The sequence below is a fragment of the Lissotriton helveticus genome, chromosome 5_1 (genome assembly GCF_964261635.1).
Source record: "Lissotriton helveticus chromosome 5_1, aLisHel1.1, whole genome shotgun sequence".
Taxonomy (NCBI): Eukaryota; Metazoa; Chordata; class Amphibia; order Caudata; family Salamandridae; genus Lissotriton; species Lissotriton helveticus.
In genome coordinates, this window is record NC_136065.1 from 1,898,198,106 (window position 1) to 1,898,224,931 (window position 26,826).

Genomic DNA, 26,826 nt, shown 5'->3' on the forward strand with positions numbered 1-26,826 from the left:
TATGTTACTTAAATTGTATATATTCCAGTTTGTTCTTGAATTGCTGCTGTGTTTTGCCATTCTAGATCTCAGTCGGTAACATTCCTGAAATTCAGGCACCTGTTCAGCTTTTCTTTTGGCCTGTGCGGTCATTTTCATTGGTTGCTTAGTAGAATTATAACAATGACATGAGCGCAAGGGTCGTGCTGGTGGGAACTACAAGCATCATCGGTGAAATGTGTGTGTTACCGGATCTCACACACAGTTTAGAATTCACAAGGCCCAGCTAAGGTGAGGCCCAGACCTTACTATGGATTCTTTGCATGATGATGCCCTGCAGCCCAGGATCAGACAGTGTGTTCCATCTGCTTGTAGCTGTGATTTGGGGAAGCCCTGTGAGGCACCCATATGTACAACGTACAGGCAAGTGAGCGGGAGGGGTACAGTGGGGGCCCGGGCCTAGATGCATTATCTGTGCACTGTCAATGGGTGCACTTTTAAGAGTGAGTGCTTGCGTGTGTATGTTTTAATGCTTTAAAATGATGCTATTGATTTGTCTTGATCGATCACGAGAATGAGGTGTACAGCAGCCATCTGGTGTAAAGATATTATTGAGCCCAATACATGTTTATGTGCTGGCATGTGAGTGTGTATGTTATGGGGCATAAGTTGGACAACAGGAAGTGTCTGATTACTGAAGATGCACCAAACACTAGCTGGCGTATGACTTTAAACAGATCCTAAAATCTATGCAATCAAGTTTGGTAACGGACATGGGGCGTGGCTTGGGAGCCGGAGCAAGATGGCGGACTGCGAGTGACCTCCGCTCAGAAGCGGAATATTCTAAGCTTATTGGTGCCTCAAACTGTGAAATTTTCGGATGTATGACGTTACTACGCATGCTTTTACATCGCATGCCTTTACAACGCGGTTTTTACATCGCATACCATTACAACGCACAGCGCTTTTGGGTGTTGGATAGTGAATAGTTTAATTTACTATTCCAACTCCAGTCCCCGTGGACACTAGGGAAGGTTATTGGATAGTAAATTAACCTATTCCCTATCCTAGAGCGCCCCCAGCGCAATGCGTTGTAATAGTTTGCGTTGTAATGACCGTGTTGTAATGGTAGTGCGTTGTAAAAGTTTCGTTGTAAGTGATGTTTACCGGAATTTTCGGGCACAGATGGTGGCCCTCAATTCCTGAAGCAGCGCTGAGTCCAGCAACCGCATTTATTTTAAAATTACTGCAGTACGAAGCCTGGAGGCTGCGGCGGTGAACTTTTCCTCACGGAAGCACGGGCGTCCGCCGTTTTAAGTCGCGGCGCTCGTGTTCCGTTTTTTCTGCCTTCAAAGCCGCTTTTATGCTACGACTTGATATAAAATGCTGCCGGCTCGCTGTTATGTTCAGCTAAATAGCAGATAAATGAGTACAGCTCCTTTTTTCTTCAGTTTTTTTTCTTCTTTTTGTTTCTGTGGAAACAAAATTTAATATAAAAAAGCATAAAAGAAGATTTCTCCACTTTCTATGGATATAATCATAGCTCAAAGCTATGGAGTTTGACATAAGCCCACATGTGAGTTACTTTAACATAGCCTGATACATGCTACCCAGTCTGTGGCACTCATGTGTAACATACTTAAGGAAGAACACCCTGATACCAATGTTATATGCTGAATGCGAATCCTTCTATTTTTGAGATCTCAAGGGTGAATAATTTTTTTTTTCTTATGTTACCATATAACGTATGTCGTATTTTTGCTGATGACGGCATTTCTTCACATTGAGACAATATTGAAAGATACTCTATTTTTTCTTCATAGTATACAGTAGTTTTCTACAGTGCTTTTACTCAACCCAACACTTTTGACTTATTTTGGATGGTCACTATTCCTGCCTACTTCTCCTTTGGTGTATGGGCCGCATTAGTCTGCTTTTAATTACTACTCATTGATCTGTTCCACATTTCAAGACGGCGAATGACCTTCACACCTCCTCTAGGCCATCCCCCTCAGGCGCTAAACCAAAGAGACTTAAGAATGATCCACCTTCCCCCATTCATACCTTACAAAATACTGTTCTGGATTCTATTTTAGAGGAGGTACGCGGTCTTCAACCTTTGATGGTCACTACTAACAAAAGATTAAAAAAATTGAAGACCGCTGGATAATAATGAAGGGCAAGGTAATGGAGCTTGAACAACGTGTTGGGGATCTCCAAGATATCTCTTCTAACATTCCTTTGTTAGAACAGGTAATTCATAAACTCAAACTTCACACCAAAGACTTGGAAAATCGCAATCGAAGGAACAATGTTTGCCTTTATGGTCTGCTGGAAAATATTGAAGGTCCAATTATGTTATCCTTTCTGAAAAAGTTCCTGCTGAACCTCTTAGATCTTCATTCATCATCTCCTCTTAACATACAACGGGCGCATCATTTGGGTCGTCTTCAACCTAAGTCTAACAAACCAAGTGGTATCATCATGCTTTTCTTAGAGTGTACTGAATTGATGCATGTCTTGAAAGCGTTTAAATCCAAACGACGCCTCACTTGGTCAGGTCATAATATTTTTATCTCACAAGATGTTTCAAATGCAACAAATGCATGCCGTAAGGAATTTTTGGCTCTTTGTCCCCAGATGAGACACTTGAACATTCAATATGGCATTCTTCACCCTTGTCTCTGCAAAGTTACTCATGAAGGAAGGTCACGCTCTTTTGATGATCCTGCTAAACTGAAACTCTTTCTCAATAATATTTCTCCTCGAAATATGGAAACCAAAGTTTTAATATTCTCTTAGTCTTTACTAGTTATTTTTTTTGCTTGTTGTTGATCCTATAATTGTACATTTACCTTCTTTCTCTTACTTGTTCTTTCTCTATATTATTTTTTATTTCCTCAAAAAAATTCTCTCCCTTCACTCTTTATTTCCTACTACTGTTATTCATTTACTTATTACTGAGGCTTACCCTTATTTAATTACTCGTACAGCTGTACTTGCTTCCGTCGTCACCTTGCCCCTCTCATCTTTGTTGCTTGTTTACCTTCAGATCTGGATTTTTTTCCTTGATCTGCTTTCTTTTCTCATTTTTCTGTTTTACTCTCTTACTTTCTTCTACTATCATCTTATTAGCTTTCTACTTTTTTCACGGTGCATTTTCATTATCAATTTTTTGTATATATGATTGTTTTTCTTTTTTTTTTTACGTGCTTATCTGTCTTTATTATGTTGCTTGATTCTTGTGCCTATTATTATTATTTGCTGTTGTACATTTAGTTTTTTTGTATTCATCTAATAAGTGGTATTTTTCTTTTCCCAGTTGTTCTCCAGAAGTGTGTCATCTCATTCATGTTTTACCCTACCTTCCCTCCATTATGTGTAATGTTGGCATGTGGAATGTTCGTGGTCTTGGAAACCCCGTCAAACGTCAAAAGGTACTCTCTCATTTGTCTGAATTGAATTCTCATGTTTCATTTATTCTAGAAACGCATTGTAATGATGTAGAATCACTTAAATTGAAAAGACAATGTGTGGGTCAAGTTGTTTATTTTCCAGCCTCTAATCGGAAAGGTGGTGTTGCTATACTATTTCATAAATCGATCCATGTACAAATTCTATCTACGGAATGTGATAGTGATGGGCAATGGGTAATGACTATGGTTGTTTTACAAAATAAAGAACTTGTTTTATTGAATATTTATGGCCCTGTTAAACCAGACCTGGACTTTTGGAATATTATTAAGATCTTACTCTCCTCTATTGATGGCCCAAATGTTATTGTTGCCAGGGACTTTAACCAATGGTTAGACCCATTTTCGGATAGACAATCCAAATGTAAATTTAATCCTGATACAACTTATAAATCATTTCAATCTGCCATTGCCTCTCATTCATTATACGATGTTTGGAAGACCTGTAATCCTGATATTCTTGAGTTTACTTTTTTTTCTAATGTTCATCATACTCGATAAAGAATTCATTACATTTTAGTTAGTGAACCCTTACTCCCATCTATTCAATCCTCTTAGATTGGATCTATTTTTATCTCTGACCATGCCCCCACTTTTTCTGCTCTTGATCTTTCCCTTAGTTCTCCAAAATGTGGTAGTTGGAAACGTAATCATTTTTTGTTGCTTTTGTAACTGAAGCTACTACTTTTATTACCAAGTTTTTTACTATTAACAACAATTTGGACACCTCCATTACTAATAATTGGGATGCCTTTAAGGCTTCATTCCATGCTTTTGTTATTTCATATTCAGCAAAAAAGAAGAAAACTGCTAAAAGCAGGTATACAACTCTACTACAACAACTTAAACTGCTGGAACATAATTACTTTACTTCTAGATACTCCTCTGTTCTTCATGAAATGATTAAGTCCAAATCTGCTCTTAACAAGCTTGCCACAATTGATGCATGTAATGTTCTTCTTAAAATTAAGTCTAAGCATCATGGAGGTCAAAATGAAGCTGGCAAGATGTTGGCCAATTACTTAAAAATTAAATCTGAACGTAAAAATATAGGTCCTATTTTAAAATAATCTACTAAGAATTTAGCGTCCTCTGATGAAGATATTGCTACTGCATTTCATCATTAATATCAGTCATTATATTCTGATGATGCGAATCCCTCTAATCAAAATGTACACACTTTTTTTCGGGCCTCCCTATTACCCCTTTGCTTCTTGATGAATTTGAATTACTAGAAAAAGAGGATACTCTTCAAGAGATAACGGAAGCCATTAAATCCTTAACAAAATCGAAAGCACCAGGTCCTGATGGTCTTTCTGTTGAATTTTTTCCAATTTTTCCTCCCAAACTTTTGGCCCTTTTTATCTCATTCATTGTCTCCAAAGCTTCTGGCTCCTTTATGGAGGCCTTTGATTGTCCTTATTCCCAAACATGATAAGGATCATTCCCTTTGTAAAAACTATTGCCCCATTTCATTAATTAATTATGACTGTAAGATATTTGCTAAAATCCTTGCCACTCGCCTTGAGAATATTATCCCACTAATGGTTAAAACAGATCAAGCTGGTTTTGTTAGGGGCTGATTGGTTCGGACAATGCTCGCATGTTTGCCAATATTATCTCCTTCGGGAGGAAGTACAAATGCCCACTAGCAGCATTGTCCTTAGGTGCTGAAAAGGCTTTCGATTGCATAAACTGGCATTTCATGTTCAATACAATCCAATGGTTTGGTTTTGGTTCAAATTGTATTTTGTACTAGCAGCCCGTCCCGACGTTGTCCGGGTATGAATTGTTGCCGGCCAGTAGTATATTGTTTTGTAGGATTTCGTTTTGATAGCATTTCTTATCTGTGACAGGCCTGTGAAACGCTCCAATTCACAGTGCACTGCTGATGCACCTAAGAGTGTGCGTTCAGAAGTGTGTGAACTCGAGTTACCCTACTTTATTTTTCCTTGCATTATTATATAGCACAAACTCGACAACATGGCATGAGCACAATTTACATTACAGAAGAACACATTCATTTGTGGTAGGCACGGGGAGACAAAGCGATTTGCCTGGAATCACAGGATGTTGAGCTGATGCCGAGATTGGAACGTAGCTCCCCAGCTCTAAAGTTCGCAATTCTAGAACTTGTGGCGGGAGGTGTGTCTAAAAGTGTACGTCGGTGCTGGCTATCAATGAGAGAGACCTGTGCATTTTTCAAATGGGTGGTGAAAAAATATGAGTATGTTGCTGGAGATGTGGGCCGCCGTGCCACCAATGTAATTACCGGGTGAGGGTAAACACTCATTAATCTGCAACTTTCTTTCCGCATACCATCACTCCGCATACTTTCATTACGAAAGTACCACGACTTCTCAATGCCATTATAACGCATGGCATTACAGTTTATATGCTTTTACCGTGCATACATTTACAACTAAATTCTTTGTAAATGCATGAATGGTAAAAGCATGTTTATTTTTTAATGTTTGGATAAGGTAAGTATGGGTATAGGGGTATATGTTTTGGGGTACTGAGGTATATGTTTTGGGGTGTTTGGGTATTTTAAGGGTTCAGATATAGTTTTGGGTTATGGGGTACAGGGCTAGTTTTAGGGTTTAGGGATAGGTATGGGTTTTGGGGTACAGGGGTATTTTTATGGTTCAGGTCTAGGTTTGGGTTTTGGGGTATAGGGGTATTTTTAGGGTTCAGGGGTAGGTTTGGGTTTTGGGATACTGGGGTATTTTAAGGGTTCAGGGCTAGGTTTGGGTTTTGGGTACAGGGGTATTTTTAGGGTTCAGGGCTAGGTTCGGGTTTTGGGGTCCAGGGGTATTTTAGGGTTCAGGGGTAGGTTTGGGTTTTTGGGTACAGGGTTATTTTTAGGGTTCAGGGCTAGGTTTGGGTTTTGGGGTACAGGGGTATTTTTAGGGTTCAGGGGTGGGTTGGGGTTTTGGGGTACAGGGGTACTTTAAGCGTTCAGGGCTAGGTTTGGGTTTTGGGGTACAGGGGTATTTTAGTGTTCAGGGGTAAGTTTGGGTTTTGGGGTACAGTGGTATTTTTAGGGTTCAGGGCTAGGTTTGGGTTGTGGGGTACAGGGGTATTTATAGGGTTCAGGGCTAGGTTCGGGTTTTGGGGTACAGAGGTATTTTTAGGGTTTAGGGATAGGTTTGGGTTTTGGGGTACAGGGTAGATTTATAGGGTTACGGGTGAGTTATGATTATGGGTGCAGGGGTATTTAAAGGGATCAGGGTGGGATTTGCACACGATATGAGACATGGCATGCAGGGCGGAACGTGCCACACGCCCCCAGCATTTGTCACGCCCCCAGCACATGCCCACAGCACAACGCAGACACGCCCACAAGGGACTACTTTGCTGGCACGGTTCTTTTACCTTTTAAATGTATATGGTGCGCGTCTGCATAGCCTATGTCCTTCTGCTGCAACTGCCCTTTACAACGCTGTATTGGGTGTTGTGATTGGTGCTGAGATTACCCGCCTCAAAGGTTTGGGTTCTCTCTTTATTATATTAGTATAGATGTTAAATTTATATATTTCTATCCTCGTGCTAGTATTTTTGTTAATAACCATTTTTCTAAATCTTTTCCGTTAGATAGAGGCACACGCCAAGTTTGTCCCCTTTCACCCTTGTTATTTGTTCTAAGTCTTGAACCTTTCCTTGAGCATATTCAAATTAATTCATGTATTTCTGGCTTTTCACATAATTCTATAGAAACCAAATCGTCAGCATACGCCGATGATATTCTGGTATATATGTTTGATCCTGATATCTCCATTCCTCCCTTTTTGGATGAAGTTTGGTTAAATTCCAGTATCTCTGGATATAAATTGAACTTTTCTAAGACAGAATTCTTACCCTTGAACTCTCTTTGTTATCAATATATGTTTAATAATACTAATTTTACCTGGTGTTCCACAAAAATTAAATACCTTGGTATTTGGTTTTCCAAACACCATTAGTTATACGTTTAATGCTCTACCAAAATACAATCACTCCTTCTTTCTTCATTTATCATGGTGGAGTAGATTAGATACTATTAAAATGATGATTGTACCCTACGTCCCTTATACATTATCCATGTTACCCTTCTGGATTCCTGCTTCTTATTTTTCACATATTAATTCTATTTGTACAAAGTTTTGACGGAATACCAAACACCCCCGCATTGCTATTATGAAACTCATACGTCCCAAAACAGAAGGTGGTGTACATTTTCCTGACTTTAAATCTTATCATTCTGCATTTTTAATTTGTCAGTTTTTTGCTTTAACTTATGATTTTGCTGATATCCCTATCCCTCGTTGGATTGTTTTTGAGCATTACCTATTAAAAGATTTTTCTTTTCGAAATATAATTTATATGTCTCATTGCACCTTCATATCAGATAATCCTATTTTAAAATACTCCCGACAATTATTATATAATATTTTTTCCGATGGTCTTGATTCATATCAATGTTTTTTATCTTCCACTATTTGGTACAATACATTTATCCAATATAAACGGAAATCATTTTATTACAAACATTGGAAGGAGAAGGGAATTATTTTTATTCATCAATTAATCCAACATGAATTACAATTACAATATCATTTACCAGATTCATTTTTCATTGAGTATCATATAATATCAACAGCTTTGCAATTTTATTTATCTTCTAACAATTTCCCTTTAGCTTCTCCCTTACTCACTTCAACCTCACCGTTATATAGTGTTTCTCAGGAACATAGGCTTAAGGCTGCATTTATTTATAAGATGTTGTTATCAACTGTTAATGAACGACTAAACCCCATGTCGAATTACTCTGGGAAGCAGACTTATCTTTGTCACTCCCTACCTCTGCTTGGGATAAATTATGGCTCAAGTTATTTAAAACTTCTATTGCTGCACGTATTACTCAATCCCTCTACTTTATTTATAGTAGAGCTGTTATTACCCCTATTTCTATATCCAAGTTTTCCCCTATTTCCTCATCCCTTTTGGTCTTGTTCTGAGTCCACTGGGAATTTAATTAATCAATTTATGATTGTTCTAATGTTTTGAAGGTCTGGCAATCTATTTGGTCTAAATGTATGACAGTATTTCAATGTAATATTCCATTAACAATACAAAATGTTTTCTAGGTTCCTCCTCTCCTGATTTTTATGTTGCTAATCATATTACTTTGTTGTTTGAGTTGTTTATTGCTCTAGCATTTAAAGTAGTTTTGTCCTGTTGGAAAGATAACTCAAAATTGTCATTATTAACTTGGTGGAACTATATTAATGACAAACACAGAATTGCTACTGTCTCTTCTCTTACTCTTTCTCAGAAAATTAAATCTGACCTCCTTTGGCTACCTTTTACTTCTTATCTTTCAACAGATGCACCTGCATCTTAATTTCTTACTTTCTCTTATTTTCTAACTCTCTTTTATTCCTTTTTTATCTCTCTCTTTTTTCTTCTTCTCCTTTATATCTCTCTCTTTCCTCTTATTTTCTTCTATATTTTTTTCTCACCTCTTTTTTATCTTTTTCTCTTTTGAATTATTTGCTCATGTTTTCTTTTATATATTAATTGTTATATTTTATTCATAATGTATTAATTTGACTAATATATGTTAAAATTATTCAACAAAAAAAAGTTTGGTAACGGACATTACCATAGGAGATAACTTTTTGTAAAAGAACAATGTATTTGATAAATACATTTTCTAAGCTTCTAAATGATATTTGAGGTTATGCAGGAGTTTGTTAATCATGTCCATGTTCAATGTTACTGTACTGCATCCCGATGTTTGTTTGACTTGACTTGGCAGGCCCCTCTCTAGTGCACAAAGTGAATAGCATTGACCATCCACTTTCTAAGAAGTGTCTGACTTGCTAGTGACTTCCCTTGAAAGGCTAGTAGGGCTGGGTGGTCTTTTACATGTTTAGCGCACTTCCGGGAGGCCTTGGAGACTGAGCGATTCCATATGCACCAGGCACGTGTAAAAGGCCAGTAGGGTTGGGTGCATAATGAGTTGCATCGGTTTCAGCTCTGAAAGACTGCAATAGCTAGCTCAGAGAGCAAATATGTTTATTGTTACCCTAGTCAATAATGTTCCATTTAGCAACCTTAGAAGGATGAAATATTGATTGGTACGGTTGTGATTTGAACTTGTGACCCCACAAAATTCAGTGGGAAGCATTGTATATGTTGAGAGGTTGGAATTGATTCTTGCATAGGTCATACTTTGCAAACTAGGTCTTGTTCAGAGGTTTACTGAATGTCCAATGCTTCTGGATATTCATTTGCACCTTTCCCGAGCCTGCCCATATCACATCAGCACCTTTGAAGGACTGGCAGACTGAGGCAGGACCTTATCATATGTGGACCATTGCCTCAGGCCTCTTGAGGTTCGTCCTGCTGGAGTACAGACTTCCAGTGTAGTGGAGGGAAAGAGAACTGTAAGGGAGTCAGTCATATATTAAATCAGACATTAGCACTGCTGCAGGACAATGAATCAGATGGATTTGAAGGGTCATTATTGTTTAGCACAACTTGAAGAAGTGTTCGTAGATTTCATTATTCCCCTTTCCAAATGGCCTGGAGAACCTCTAAATTTTAAAACGTGTACCAGAAAATGTACCAGTTGGTTCTGTATCTTCTTGGGAGAGAGTCCTAAAACCCCCGAGTGGGAACTCGAGGTTGCTCACTTTGCATGCTCACTTGGTGAAATGTGGGCCAGCTGTTGTGCCTCACCACTTTCAAAGGTCACCAGCCGCCACTGAAAATGATTCTTATTGGTCAGAGTGAAAATGAATGTGATTGTGTGTAGCATCGTACCTGGTATATTTGTAGAAGTATCCGTCTGGCAAAGAAGTTTGCTGTTTATTTCATTCCACTGGGGTGAACGGTTGTCCATTTTACTGTCTGAGCAGTCTCTTCTCTGGATTGGCATCGCTGGCTGGTTGTACATGGGTACAGTCAATGATACATGCTGTTAGTGATCTGTAGCAGACCGCGTACTATGAGTCAGTAGGGTCTACTGAGCTGTGTGATTATCAGGGTGACTCACTGCCTTCTGAGGGTGAGGCTAGGTGCTACAAGCCTTGTAGCGGTGACTGTGTATAGTGCTTAGTTTTAGCTATCAAGTGCTAGAGAAGGTGGAAAATTCTAATCTATGTATAACGCATAACGCATTAAACCATTTAACAAAATGTAATTATGTGTTAATAATAAGCCTGGGTGAAGCACTACGCTATGCTCGCGTAGTTTGCGAAGTTTGCGCTACTTCGCACTACGCAAATTGCACGGAGCACAGTGCAAACACGCATAGCATAGCGGTCATTTTTTGCTTGCTCGCAGTCCTCAATGTCAAGTTGGCGACCGGGAGCGAGCAAAGTGACATCCTGGTGAGACTTTTTCCTCTTTCGCGATCAGCAACATCAAGTTGCCGATCGCGAGCGTGGAAAATAAACCTCCCGTCGAGATTCTCAACATGGGGAGGTCAGATTTCTCATTGCAAATGGTCGAGTATGCTCGCGACCGCTCGCGGCTGAGAAACTACAAGTCAGCATTGAGAAAGCCACCGCTCCAGTAAAAATCTACTCGAGCGGCACAAAACGACAGCTCGCACTGTGCCTGATGCCATTTCAATGATTGCACAGTGCGGACAAGCATCCAGCACTGTGCAATCATCGCGAACAGCGCACTACGCAGTTCGCGTAGTGCTACGCGTATCTTGCATAGTGCGAAGTGCACTTCGCGTAGCTACGCATAGCACTTCTACGCAAACTACGCCCAGGGTTTGTTAATAATGGGCGACAGCATTTGCAACACAGTCATTACATCGTAGTTCCTTTACAACACGGTCTTTACAATGACCGCGCTGTTAGAACGCAATTCCTTTACAACGCAAGTCAGTAGATCGACTTGCTGTAGGGGCGCAGAATGGAGTTGGAATAGTAAATTATACTATTCCTAAGTCCAGCGCGCCACCTACAGCAAGTCGATCTAATGACTTGCGTTGTTAAGGTATCACATTCTAACAATGCGGTCGTTGTAAAAACTGCGTTGTAAAGGAACAGGATGTAATAGCATGCGATGTAACATGCTATATTCATTAATAATACCCACTTACATTAAATATTTAGGAATTGGTTCAGAGTTACTTAGTAATGGGAACCTCTCACAATTTAAGGAGGAAATGCTAGAGTAGAAACACTGTAGAATTTTCTCTACCATAAGCGTAGCGTGATACGGAAAATTTCACTGGTGGGCTCTCTTGTACATTTAGAGCCTCATTTACAAGCCCATTGCGCCGCTGGTGTATCACTTTTTTTAATGCACTGGCGGCGCAATGGGTTTGTCCATATTTGCAAGGCCACGTAAAGTCACCCTGCATGACTTTTCACGTCCTTGCAAATATGGGCCCCTTTCACGCATTACTCTGTGTGAAAGGGGCGTTCCATGGGTGTTGCTGTGTGTTTTCCCTTGCAAAATCCATGGAACTTGACACATTTCCAGAGTTACAACATTTTGTAATCCCTGTAATGCGTCAGAATGCTACGCCTCCCCAGAGCAATGCAGGAAATACTTTTATTTCTCCTAGTGTTTTCCTCTTTCTATGCGTTCTGCATTCTGTAGCATGCAAAGAATGAGGAAAATGGCAATAATGATTGTTTTTGTGCAGGAAGGTGTCCCTTCCTGCAAAAAAACAATCATCTCCGCAGTGCAGGCACCCTTGAAAAATGATAGAAGAGTGCCTGCGCTGGTGCATGGCAGCCAATTATGCGCCAGTGCAGTAAAAAGTACAAGGAAGCGTCGTATTGACGTCAAAACAACCCATCCCTGTGCTTTGATCCAGCACGGCGCAGCTAAATTGCTTGCTGTGCCACGCCATTTTCTTGTAGATGAGGCTCTTAGTGGGGCCAAAACACAAAAGCATTTCTGAGTATGGAAAATAGTATTGCAGGAGTACTCGTACATACCTTTGTGAACCAGCCTCTAAATGATCAACTCCCTAATAGAAAAAGTATAAGGAGGGCACAGTTCTTTCTATTTGTACTAATTCTACAAAGAAATGTCAGTTTTATATAATTCACAAACATTTGAAAGATTACATAAGAAAGTTCTACAGGAATATTACTCTATACACCCCAAAACGCTTTTGTTAATAGGCTGAAGTATATCCCTAGAAACCAGAGTATTTTCCAATACTACTTGATTATGAATGAGCCCTTTGGCTTGCAAGATAGCAACTCATAGTGCTGTAAACGATGCAGAGCTGGAGTGAACAAGATTGAAATTAAGCATGGGCGGATCTAGCGGATCTCGCGTACGCGAAATTGCGGATTTACGGATTCGCAATCCGCGAAGATCCGCGAACTCTAGCGGATTTGCGGATTTTTCCGTTTTTTGTGTTGGCGCGTGTTCGCGCCGATTTTGGGACAAGTTCGCAATTGCGAACTTACTTTTCGGCTTGCAACGGCCGCGACTATGTTGTTTCTACGTCTGGTTTATCATCACAGGTTCACAGCACCCTCTGTTTCACCACTGCCACCCTCTGGGACACCCATGCCACCCTCTAGTACATCCTCACTGGCACCTATTAGGTTTATTTATCACTGTAGATTATGGTGGTTGAAAAAAGCAAGCACACCTGCCCTTCTTCAACTGCCATCAATTAATTTGTGTTTCATTAATGTGTCAGTAATTTTGAAAGTTCCAGTCTGGCTGGCACCTGCTTCCTTCCTTATCTGTAATTTGCTTTTTGTTGCAGTTTTTTTTTTTTTTTTACAGGACCTTTATGGTGCTATTCTATGAGCCTGCTGTTTGGGTCATAGCAGGGTCATAGAATTGTTGCAAACTCTGGAGGGGCCCATCAGGAAGCACTACCTTGAATGTTACTAATGTTAAGTTTGAACTTTTGCACCTGCTCATTGCTTTCATTTTAGCTAAAATCGTTTTTTTTGCAATTTCGCGCGTTATTTGGGGCGCGAATCCGTGCGAGATCGATTTCGGAAGCCGCGAATACGTGCGAATACAAAATCGTTTTTGTTGCGACGTGTATGTTCGCGTGATCTTGCGCGTGTTCGCGAGGCGCTTCTAGCTATTCGTTTGCCAAGTTACCCTATCGGTCGTACACGGGCGCGGCCATCTTGTTGGCGTGACGTAATTCCGTTTCCGCCCACTATGTGTAATCTCGCAAAGTGTGCTGCTCGCTAGTACAATTTCGCGCGTACTCGCAAGGAAAATCTCGTGCGAACTTACCCACGCGGTCGTGAACGGGCGCGGCCATCTTGTTTCTCATTCATTGCTATGGTTCTGGGCATGCTTTCTGTATCCTCTCTCAATCTCTGCCATCCTTTGCTTGTTTGAAGTTTTTTTGATCTAATTTTACTTATTATCTAACCCTCTATTTTTCTAGCTCTATATTTTTGTGTTTTCTGCAGCTTTTATTTACATTTAAACTACTTTTTTAAACTCTTTTCTTTTCTTCTTCACTATTCTATTTCTTCTTTATCATTTAAGTTTATTTCTGCCCAGACCATGGTAAAGGGAGCCGGGAAGCACCCTGAGAAGGGGAAGGGTCCCGCACCCCGTGCCCGGCTCCCGTGCGGGCGTTTAAGGGGGGAGCAAGTGGTCCCGAGGGAGATCTTCAGCGCGGAGGAAGTGGCGGCACTGATCTTCCACGTCCAGCGCCGCCTCCCCAAGACGATCCTGGGAGGCGGCAAGATCGCGACCGGCTATGGCATCCGGGAGCGCCGCCAGCGGTGGAAGAAGGTGTGCCGGGCCATGTACAAGATCTCTGGGGTCCGGCGCACATATAACCAGGCCACCCACCGCTGGACCGATGTCATGGACCGGGAGCGGGACTTGCTGGACGCGCTCGGCGTAGAGGTCCCCGGGCTTGGTGAGTAGTAGTAGTAGTACATTTACTACTCTGTTTTATCCTGCTCTGTTATTTGCAAATCTTTGTTCTTTACCAAGAGCAATAATGCTGCCGATTACATTGAGGTAAATTATATTTCAAAATCTTCTATGCATTTCATTTTCAGGGGCACTGCTCTCCTTCTCAGTAGCCTTGCTTGCTACTATGCTTCTTTGTTTTGTATGTTGTGTTCAGAAGCATTTCATTGGCCTGAGAAATAATGTATGAGTGTACTGTAAAGAAAAGAACTGCGTAATGCTAGACAGTAAGGGTCATATTTTCAATTACCGGCGCATCCCTGCAAAGTAGCAGGGATGCGGCAGTAATTGTGTGCCATGCCACCACCACCCATTGGCCCAAAACGTCACAGAAGCCTTACGCATCTGTGCCGTAAAGGCAGCGCATTGCTGGAGTTGCGTGCCAACGATGGCGCAGCTCCAGCAATGCTCTGGGGTACCCTATCTCCCCAATGCTGCATCAAGCCGTACGTCGGCTTCAAGCGCGCAGGGTTTGAGTCATGCATCATTGTCCTAAAAATGACTGATTGACATCTTGTAGATTTCCCTCAGCCACTTTTAGGATTCGTTCCTGCGCAGGTACGCCCTCCCTTGCGCCGGAACGCCCCCTGATGGCGCAGGGCTTTACAACGTGATGCATCGCCCATATGCCCATATGTGTTTTTTTTTTTAATATATACGCCGCACCAACACCATGGCGAGTCTTTTGTTCTGCCGCTGCGTCAGAAAAGGCACGCAACAATGGAGGAAAATCAGCCGCAACTTCCGCAAGGGACTTATAAATCAGCCCCAACAGACTGAAGTCCAGTCCTTCCTTTAGACAGTCACATGGCTATCAGAAGAAATAGTGGCGGTGGTGGCGGGTGGATTGATAGTTTGAGTATTCACTGATCTGCAAGCAGGATGGACTTTGTCTGTCACGTGTTGCGCACTGCTGCCTGCAGTGCCAGGCCTAGGCAAACCTCTTTAGTAGTCTGTTTATTGAGTTACATAGGAACTTTCTAAGTCAACGTTCCGCAAATCAGGCAATACGAATAACGTAGTATACCACATGAGATAGATCCCGTGGAATAGTTGTCTATCTATTTGCTATTTTTCCAAAATATGTTGTTATTGTTCTTTTGAAATGTTTGATTTGGTTGAAAAATCTCATCCATGTTTTCTGGTTTTTCTTTCTTTCATGTTGTACATCAGCTCCCCCCAAGGGCAAGAGGACACAGGAGGAGGGTGCTGAGGATGCAGGCCAGGATCGGGCAGGCGAGGGCTCCTTTGCTGGCCCCAGTAAGTTTACATTTTAATAAACAGTACCTATTTTTTCCTAGCGTTCCTCATTCGATTTTTTCTAAATCGTCTTTGATCTTCTTGTAGACTGGATATAAATTCTTATCCTGCCTCGAATATGACTCCCTGTGGTATTACTAGACTATTCTTATTAGTCTGTCTGTGTAGCTAACTAAGATTGGACATTTGGCAATTCCATTGGACTCCCATTATATTCAGCAATACCTCTATGCACTGTCTCCTTACTGACTAGATAGTGTGGCAGAGTCATTCAGCTCCCGAAGTCACCGATTATAGATCCCCAATGATCTCTAGATTATCGTACGCAGGACAAGAGAGTAGTACGGAGTCACAGCACAGTCAAGAAGTGTCAGAGGCACTCATGCTTGCAAAAATTCCAAAACCTTTAGCTCATCCACTCTAGTCTAGAGGAACAAAAACCACAGAGTCTATTTAAGTGTAAAAGCTTTATTAAAAGTAAACACATTTATTAAAATCTACTTTGTCATAAAACTATTTAACTGTAAACGGAAAAGTGGTTAGTGCTGACGATTAATTGGACACATTTCTTGTGGTCGAGCCGAACTCTCACCTAGTTTGAACTTGATCCTGGTCGTGTTCTTAGGACTCAGGAGTCAAGCTTCTGTCTGTTAGGAGAAAAAGTGGTGCGTGTTAAAAATCAAAAGCAAGCATTCATCAGTTGTGCATAAAAGTGCAGCAAGACAACAGCCTTCCCTGGAAAATGGGACATTTTTACTATGGAGTAGACAGTCACAAATTATTACATTGTATTCTGTTTTTTTAACATTTCTCCTAGACCAAATATTATATAGTAGTGAGTGGTGTATTCTAACATTCTTAAATGTACTTTGTAGGTGTAACATCTGGTGACGGGGCCAGCGCGGAGGTGGCTGTGTTGGACTTGGACTCGGAGGCCTCTGGGGAGGAGGCGGCGTTAGAAGAGCTGGTGGCCGTTCCTGTGGGGGATCAAACGGTGGTGGCGGAAACAGGTAAGCTATATATTCCTTACTTATTGAGATTGAAGACTGCATAGTGTGCTTTCTGCACGGGTGTATTACAATTACAAATCAACCAGGTAGTAGCCTCCTCGAAATGTACTTCGACTTAGCTGTGAAGTTTTTGGTGAGAAGAATCCCAATAAGTTCTTAGACGAACGTGATGGATGGGATGAACGAAAAGCGAAAGAAGGGTGTAAGTAAGTGGGACGCGAACTTGTATGATGGCTGGCAAAGAAGAACGATATGTGTTTGCTTGGACCCAGAGGTGGCTGGGAAGGAAAGAATATGGTATGGTGCATGGCTGGGTCAATGATGAAGCAAGGATGGGTGGAAGGACAGCAGCCTGGGTGGGTGAAACAGAAACTGTATGTGTGCGTATACTTTGACTGAATGGATGCCTGGAGCATGGTATTCTCTGACTCTTACATAGCACATGTGTATCTAGAGAGAGTAGATGGTCGCCAGGTGAAGTAAGTGTTACCTTGAAGAGCATGTACCACCGCACCCGCACGTCCGTCCCAGTGCAGGGAAGGCAAGGAAAAGAAATTGTAAATGTGTCCAATACTACCATGAATAGTAGCAGTACTTTGTATTGCGTTTGCATTCACAGCATATATCTGGTTATTACGGTGGACACTCCGTACCTCTCTTAATAACTTTAGTTTACTTGTAGTACGTCATTCATGTGTGGGTGTATCACTGTTCACTCAATATTAAGCAAAGCACCTAAAGTCATCTCATCTGTCATTAAATACGTCCCATGTGAAGTGATAGATAATCAAATTAGTTAGCTTCTTCAGTTTCCTTTTCTAGTACTCATTTGCACTGTAGGGTGAAAGGTAAATTAATTAAGCAGTAGCCCTTGTAACAGAGTATTCTCAGTGCCACCCGTAATAGAAAAGTAATAGCTTCACCACCTGCATGTACTGGACCGGTACAGTAACGCAAGTCTGTCTCCATCATCATGGTGTGCAACTTTTTTTCTCGGGTGCAACTTCACTGTGCTGTGTCCATGTCATTCTGCCGGCTTGCATAAGATAACGTACCCATTTCCCTAAACAAGAGAGAAGAAGAAGAATAAGACTGGTGTACTGTCATAGTCGACTGTAATGGAAGTCCATAGTGGTCGTAGAATTAGTTCATTAAACTACCACTACTGTTAGAGCAAGGATGCAGAAGTGGGAGGTTACATAGATACTGTCCTCAATAGTTATGTACTGTGCTTTCAATTTGCTACTTGTACTCTGTGACCCAACTTTCGGCTCAATCACTTTGTGTTATTAATAAGGAGCATTGGTTACAGACTATGTCTTTCTTTCTTCATATAGTTGCTCCTTCCAAATCAACAACAAGGAGGGAGCAGGCTAGATTGGCCCGGCAACGGAGGCTGGAGGCCACAGTCGCCGAGTATCGGCGGCTGGTGGCCCTGGAGGAGGAGGAGGACACGCAGTGGAGCGGGGCAACATCTTCGACTGTGACCACTGCATCCTCCTCCGTGACTAAGCCAGCGGGACCGAGCCGGGCTAAAAAAGCCGACCGCCACCGCCAAGCAACCGAAATACCAGCTGCCCCCCACAGGAGCTGCAAGGAACGCCAACGCCGCCTACGAGTCCGCATGTCCAACCTGGAGCAGGAGGTCCTGAGGTATAAGACCTTGGTTAAGGGCCTCCGCTCCGAGCTTGCCACCCTCCGCAAGGAGTATGATGCCCATGCCGCATCATGCACCAGCACCAGCACCCTCCAGTAGTGGAGTGTCCCTTGCCCTTTTTTTATAGACTTTTGGGGGGTGGGATTTGGGAGTTGGGATCGTTTTGGGACGTTTCAGAGACAATCGTTGGGGTTAGGGTGGGTGAGGGAGATTATTTTGTTAGGGATAAATAAATATATTTTTCAACTTTATCTGACCATACCTGTTTTTTACTGCTTTTCAGTCTGGTGGGTGGGGGGCGGGGGTGTAACAGTAACTTTGTTTTCCTGAACAGTCGTAGGACTTTAGTAGTACAACCGTCAATCTCTTGTCTACTCCGAAATAATACTCCATTATACTACCTCCCACCAAACGCTTATCTTACCTGTAATTTGTGTTAGAAATTAGGGCTAGGCCCAGGGCTGGCTCCAGGTGAAATGGGGATTAACGTTGTCATTCCTGGGCGGGTGACATTTCCTCATTGCGGTGGTACTAGTGGTGTGACACAGTGGCAGTTGCATGCCTATGGAAAAAAAGAAAACGAAACCTTGTTTGTACTCCTTACTGTAGCATTACAACGGTTACGGTACGATCGAGAAAATAGCAGGTGACAGTACACTAGAACAGTGCCATAATGTAGCCTAACAAATGGTAAAGTATTGCAAGTATAACTAGTACTTGCGTTGAATTTATTTGACATTGGCTACTACTACTAGAAGATATAGTACTGAAGCTGAGTAAGTCTAGAAGATATCCTCGTATTCCTTCACCAGCCTGTTGCTGCTATCACCTTATCCTCCCCAGCAAGTGTGTGGAATTATTGATGTCATTTTAGTCAGACATCAAGCAAAACAACACAGCCCGGGGGAAGAGGGTTAGGGTTTGTAAAATGGATGGGAATGGGGGTTTCTTTTTGGGTAGGTTTTGTTGAGAGAAGAAAAAAAAAGCAGAGCATGGACAAACAATAATTGAAGATACAGAGTTTACAGACAATCTTTGGTTACAAACTAAAGGTAAGCACATGCAGTCACACTCATAGAATAAAAGACAACAATGGATACTGTATCTGTATTGCGTATGTTGTTGGAGTTGTCCTGTTGAAATTGGTAAGTAAGTTGCATGCAGCAAACAATTCCTCTTATTGGCGGCACTCCTCCATTCCAGCTGACGCTTCGTCCATCAATGTGGTGGTGACCACTGACAGAAGAGACACCCTGTCCACTGCCTGCCTGGCGGATGTTGACTGAAACCCGGCCTGTAATTATTGAACGGAAAACAGGAAGTGCTATTACAATACCACTGATAAATAAATAAAAGGTATGTACGCTGTGTGGTTCAAAAAGTGACACTTTGATTTCCCTAATAGACAGTACAATATTTTTGAAATTGCGTGCTCTGTCTGAGTCACCTTTTTAAGGATCAATAAGTATGGCCAAAATATTATAGCGGATCTTTCCCCTCAAGGTGGGTGTACTACTGTGTTTTAGAACAAAATGTGACCTTCCCAGCAATGCTCCCACCAAGACCCTTACTAAAGCCAGTCGCAAAAATGTAGAAGAACCCAATCATATCTCCAAAAACGATGCCTAGCGAAAAATGGTTACAAAACGTACTTTGAAAGTAACAGTAGACCCAAATACAGACCGTGGATTGTATTCAAACCACTTGCCTGCAAGCAAAAGTATCCATAGCCAGCATCGCTCCAACAGTGCTCTACAACAACAGAACCGCGTTGCAATAGAACCCCCCTAAACACATGCAATCCTGCTGCTAGGGCTAACCCTAACGAACCCTAACTTACAAAAAGTGCCAAAACTGGTGTTTCCTTATGGATTTTGTCCAACAAACTTCTAGCCGGTATTAGACCTTCCCAGGAATGCCCCAGGCAAGACCCGCCAACCCACACGCAAAAAAACACGCGACAACACCCCCAAACAGCGAAAAAGCTAAATCTCATACTTACAATATCTCTCGGCCTTCGGTCCAAAGTAACGCGCTGTGCAGCTAGGTCATCATCAATCATCATAACTCCTGTTTTCCACCACGGATTTCCTGAAAAGCAAATGCAATCAAGATTAGACTGTCGCAGCAGTGCTTCAACAGAGACCCCGGCCGCAACCCACCCACGAACAGCAGGAAGCCCCCCAAAACGCTACATTGAGCAAGATGTCTGAAGAAATGGCAAAAAAAAGGCTTTTCCTTAAGGATTTTGTCCAAAACACTTCTATCCGGCATTAGACCTTCCCAGGAATGCCCCAGCCAAGACCCGCCAACCCACCCGCAAAAAAACACGCGACAACACCCCCAAACAGCGAAAAAGCTAAATCTCATACTTACAATATCTCTCGGCCTTCGGTCCAAAGTAACGCGCTGTGCAGCTAGGTCATCATCAATCATCATAACTCCTGTTTTCCACCACGGATTTCCTGAAAAGCAAATGCAATCAAGATTAGACTGTCGCAGCAGTGCTTCGACAGAGACCCCGGCCGCAACCCACCCACGAACAGCAGGAAGCCCCCCAAAACGCTACATTGAGCAAGATGTCTGAAGAAATGGCAAAAAAAAGGCTGTTCCTTATGGATTTTGTCCAAAACACTTGTATCCGGTATTAGACCTTCCCAGGAATGCCCCAGGCAAGACCCGCCAACCCACCCGCAAAAAAACACCCGACACAACACCCCCAAACAGCGGAAAAGCTAAATCTCATACTTACAATGTCTCTCGGCCTTCGGTCCAAACGCGGCGCTGTGCAGCTAGGTCGTCATCATCATCAATCATCATAACTCCTGTTTTCCACCACGGATTTCCTGAAAAGCAAATGCAATCAAGATTAGACTGTCGCAGCAGTGCTTCGACAGACACCAAAAATTACACACAAACCCCCGGAACCCCGCCAAAGAGCACCTCAAAGGCAAGCAAGTCAGCAAAAACGGCAAGAAATTTCCACCTCATATTTGGTCCAAAACACTTTTGTCCATTATTAGAGCTTCACAGCAATGGGCCCAAAACCGTCAACTCACCCGCAAAGAAGTACAACACCCCCACAAGTGCTGAGTCTTTCTTCATTGTGCGTAATCCAGCACTCTGCTTGGAGGGAAATCGCAGTCTGGAGGAGGAGGATAGAGGAGCATGTTCTTCAGAACTTGTGAACCTGAGGAATGTAGACTGCGGCACCTTCAAATCAATAAGCAAACAAGTGAAGACAGTTCTGATGATGGTCTTGTTTTTGGGATTAGGTGATTAAAGTTTGAATTAAATTAACTGTGCAAAACAAAGAAAGAGAGACACAAAGCACACAGGAATAAAAGTGAATAAGGACGAAAAAGAAAGTTCTTGATTGATTGTCTCATTTTCAGGGCTCGGTGTCAGGGAATAAGAACAAGATTTCGTCATCATACTCTGCGAATTCAGGCTGGATGAGGTCAGTGGCACCGAACAGAGAAAAAATCCCCTCATCTACGTTGCTGTCCTCCTCGTCTTCATGCGGCGTGCTTTCTCGTACTTTGTAATCTGGTGGTATGAGGTGCTGATTCATCTTGATCATTGTCAGCCGCTCCACATTTTTGGGCGAGAGGCGGCTCCGTTTGGGAGTTACAATGCCACCAGCAGCACTGAAAACACGTTCAGAAGACACACTTGCGAGTGGGCAAGACAAATAGTTTATAGCCAGGTTGTAGAGCTGTGGCCACAATTGTTTTTTGCCATGCCAATACTGCAATGGCTCCTCATTAAGAAAGACCACTGTTGAGTCATTCAGATAGTCCTGCACCATCGACTCAAGGTCATCAACTGTTCCTCCACTTTGCTTACTTTTTGCTGTGCTGGCTGTGACATTTTTTCGAGAACCATACCCCATCAAACTTAGCCAATCCTCCTCCCCAGCCACTGTTAGTGTTGTCATTGTGTGTGGTGCAGATGATCCAGTTGCCGGTGTCTTTAACGGCTGAGAGGTCACTTGTGCCCCAGCCACAGGTGCAGAAGTGGATTCTTGTGACTGCGGATGGCCTGCTGATGCTGATGCTGATGTACTGGCTTCTCCTTCAATAACCTGCCGTTCTTTTTCAAACCTCTTGGCTGACCAGGCTAACCAATGTTTGTACTTTTGAACATCTGCATCAGCGAAAGGAAAGAATGCGTTGTCTGCCAGCGCCTTTTTGTAGCGTGGATCCAGAATAGTAGCACAAATGTAATGCTGATCTGAGTTGATGTTTTTAAGACGTTCATCACCACGTAGGCGATGTAATAATTTCTCAGACAAAATGAAATGGGTTTTTTTTTTTTCATCTTTTTGAAACTCAGAAGAAACCGCCATCAGTTGGTGCTCCAGTATGCACAACAATGGGATAGCTTTTCCCAAATTACAGTCCTCCTGGCTGACTGCACGCGTGAAGAACTCAAAAGGACGAAGCATGTCTGTCAGGCTTTTAACTATGGCCCATTGCGCCTTACTCATCCGCAGGTCCTCCTTCTGAGATGTAGCCTCGGTCAAGAAATAGTGATCGAGTACCGTATACTGCTCATACAGACGCTCAAGCATGTAGAAGGTTGAGTTCCAACGTGTTGCCACCTCCTGGATGAGTGCTTTCACTGGCATTCCACGTTCAAGTAGCAGTCTCCGCAGATGCTTCCGGGCCTTAAAAGAATGGCTGAAATGGTTGCACATTTTGCGGCAGGTGGCCATTACCTCGAACGCTGGACTCTCTTTATCACTCAAGAATTTTTGAACTACCAGGTTGATACAGTGCGCCAAACACGGCACTCTAACATGGTCACCCTTCGACATGGCCTTAACTACATTGGCGCCATTATCCGTGGAAACATAACCAATCTTGCGTTTTAGGGGGGATAGCATTGTCAAGACCTTTTTGTCAAACTCTTCCAAAAGGTTTTCTGCTGTGTGACTTTTCTCCAAGCCAAACATGGCTAGTGTTGCATGTTTCCGAGCAGCTTTGAAAACTTGGTCCGGGTCAACACCTGCGTTTAGCTTTGCTATAACACCTGAAAAAGAGACCCAGTGTGCAGTGATGCACATGTAATCATCGCCTGGGCCACTGGTCCACATGTCTGTTGTCAGATGTATTGTGTGAACAGCACTCTTCTGCAAAGCTGCCCCAATCGCCTGCAGCACATCTTCATGTAGTGCTGGAACCGCAACTCTGGCAAAATAGAACCGGCTCGGAACCTTCCATTTAGGGCAGAGCGTTGCCACTAATTCAAGAAAACCTACCGCTTCTACAAAAGAAAAAGGTAGAAGGTCCACAGCTAGCATTTTAGCCAGCTTAGTGTTATACAGACGCGTCAGTGGGTGGTTGCGTTCATATGGCACGTCTGAAGTAAGCATTGTTCTAATGTTGCCCTGGACCAAGCATTTACGGGCTGATAATGACTTCGTTGACCCAATTTTGCTCGCTGGTGAACTTTTGTGCGTTGGTGTCTCACTCGCTCCAACACTCTTAGTGTGCCTCACATTGGGTGTGCTGCTGACAGGGGTACTGGGTGTAAGGGAAGTGTTTGACACGTCTTCTTCCTGCTCGTCATCATCAGATGAAACATCAACGTTTCCTTGAATTTGGCCTTTCTTGATCGCATCTAGGTGCGCAAACCATTTGACAGTGTGCTGTCTCCTAAGATGACCTCTCTGGCCTCCGGTACCATAGTTGGTACCTGGCTTACCACGACTAACTGCTTGCTTACAAATGGTACAAATGGCAAACTTTGGATTTTTTGGACAAACAGTAAAGAAGTCCCAAACTGGGGACTTGAAGTGTCTGTGGGACATGGAGGAGGCGGCGATACTGGTGGTGGTGGTCATGAAGCTAATGCCAGATGAAGTGGAGGATGTGGATTGCCCAACTTTTGTACGTTTTGCACTTTCACCGCCACTAATTAAGGTCGAGATTGACGGAGGTCTCTTCTTGCCAGAAAGAAATATGGAAGCGGGACGAGTTGGTGTACTACTTAACTCCAATGATTGTGGTGTTTCCACTGCCTCCTCATCGACAACATCATCATCACGCTCAGCAGCTCTTCGGGCTAGGGTCAAAATGTCTGTTTGCTGCATGCCCGCTGGGGCTGCAGTGACCTTTATGATGACTGGGTCGTCGTTGGCAGAGTCTTCATCAGCAGCAGTATCCGCCACTTCTTGTTGAGACTCATCACACTCCATAACTCTGAGACTTTGGACGAGCTTCCTTTTACGCTTAACTACCTTTGTTTGTTCCCAAGTTTGATCCGTATCATCAGAAGGAGGTGTGCTTGAAGAGGATGTAGACACCACCCTTGATCTCTTCCTTGCTAGGGGTGTGGAAGACAATGAAGGATCATCAGGAGGAGTGGCTTCCTCAAATGATACCTCGCCTTGATTGTCGATTTCCTGATGTGCCCCTACTTCGGGAGGAACAACTATTGTGGGCACTTGTTGTGACCCTCCATGCACCTCTGCTTGCGCATCTCCTTGCGCTGCCTCTCCTTCCACATGTACTTGGGCTTGTACTTGCACATGTGATTGTTGTTGCCGCTGTGGTTGTTCAACACTCGTCAGATGAGCTACAACAACCTGCGTTGATTGAGGGACATTGCTGCTGCTTTCTTGCGATGAGCCAACATCACTGGTCGATGGTGATTGAAGAAGTATACTGGCTGCCTCTGCAGCACTCAAGGGCTTGGACTTAAGTTGGCGTGGTGGTGGTGGTGGCACTGAGCCCAATGGAGCGGGGGTGCTGCTGCCAGCTTGGTCCCCAGCAGATCCCGCTGCAGCTGCTGCAGGCATACTTTTTTTTTTACTCACAAAAAAAGGGGCGGGCGGCACACCAGTGTCCTTGGTAACTTGCTTCTTCTGCTCCTTACTGGCACCTTTCTTGCTAGAGGAGCTACGGGTTACTTTTTTTGGGGCCATCTTCTTCAGAGCAGGTCAGCAGGCAGCAGTTGCACGAGTTGCAGAGGGTTCTGTGTCCAGACGTGACGTCGCGTGACGTTATGCTGCACACACCGCTGCAGGACTTCTTCCTGGCACTGGTGGTTCTATTGAGTCTTCTTGTGCACCTAAAAGCAATGGAAGACAGAGGAACATCAGTTCAGTTATACACCCCAAAAAATCGACAAAACACAGAAAAATGAGCACAATCCCATGCCATCCATGATGTTTACATTGAAGACACCCCACAGAAAGACTAGGGACATGCAAGTATGCAACACTCACTACCCCTGGGCATAAGGGATGAAAAGTAGGCAAAATAAGTGCAGGCCTCAGACACTGCCTCTCCTCAAAATGGCCCCCTTACACCCCAAGCACATGTTGCCTGTACCAGCCAGCACTCAAGATGGCCACCACCACCACCCACATGGCCAGTCCACATCAACAGTACACCCCCCAAAAACAGAAAAACAGCCAGAAATCACCACAATCCAGTGCCATCCATGATGTTTACATCAAAGAGAGTGAGACCACACCACAGGCACACTCAGTCCATGCACCACCACCACCCCTGGGCAAGCAAAAGGCCACACCAGCAGCCCCCCAAAAACGACAAAAAACAATAAAATAAGCACAATCCCAGCCCATCCATGGCCTCAATTATGTTTAAATTCAAGAAGACACCCCACAGAAAGACTAGGCCCATGCAACACTCACCACCCCTGGGCAAAGGGCCACACCAGCAGGCCCAAAAAAACGACAAAAACCAATAAAATCTGCACAATCCCAGCCCATCCATGGCCTCAATGGTGTTTAAATTCAAGAAGACACCCCACAGAAAGACTAGGCCCATGCAACACTCACCACCCCTGGGCAAAGGGCCACACCAGCAGGCCCAAAAAAACGACAAAAAACAATTAAATCTGCACAATCCCAGCCCATCCATGGCCTCAATGGTGTTTAAATTCAAGAAGACACCCCTCAGAAACACTAGGCCCATGCAACACTCACTACCCCTGGGCATAAGGGATGAAAAGTAGGCAAAATAAGTGCAGGCCTCAGACACTGCCTCTCCTCAAAATGGCCCCCTTACACCCCAAGCACATGTTGCCTGTACCAGCCAGCACTCAAGATGGCCACCACCACCACCCACATGGCCAGACCACATCAACAGTACACCCCCAAAAAACAGAAAAACAGCCAGAAATCACCACAATCCAATGCCATCCATGATGTTTACATCAAAGAGAGTGAGACCACACCACAGGCACACTCAGTCCATGCACCCCACCCCTGGGCAAGCAAAAGGCCACACCAGCAGCCCCCCAAAAACGACAAAAAACAATAAAATAAGCACAATCCCAACCCATCCATGGCCTCAATTATGTTTAAATTCAAGAAGACACCCCACAGAAAGACTAGGCCCATGCAACACTCACCACCCCTGGGCAAAGGGCCACACCAGCAGGCCCAGAAAAACGACTAAAAACAATAAAATCTGCACAATCCCAGCCCATCCATGGCCTCAATGGTGTTTAAATTCAAGAAGACACC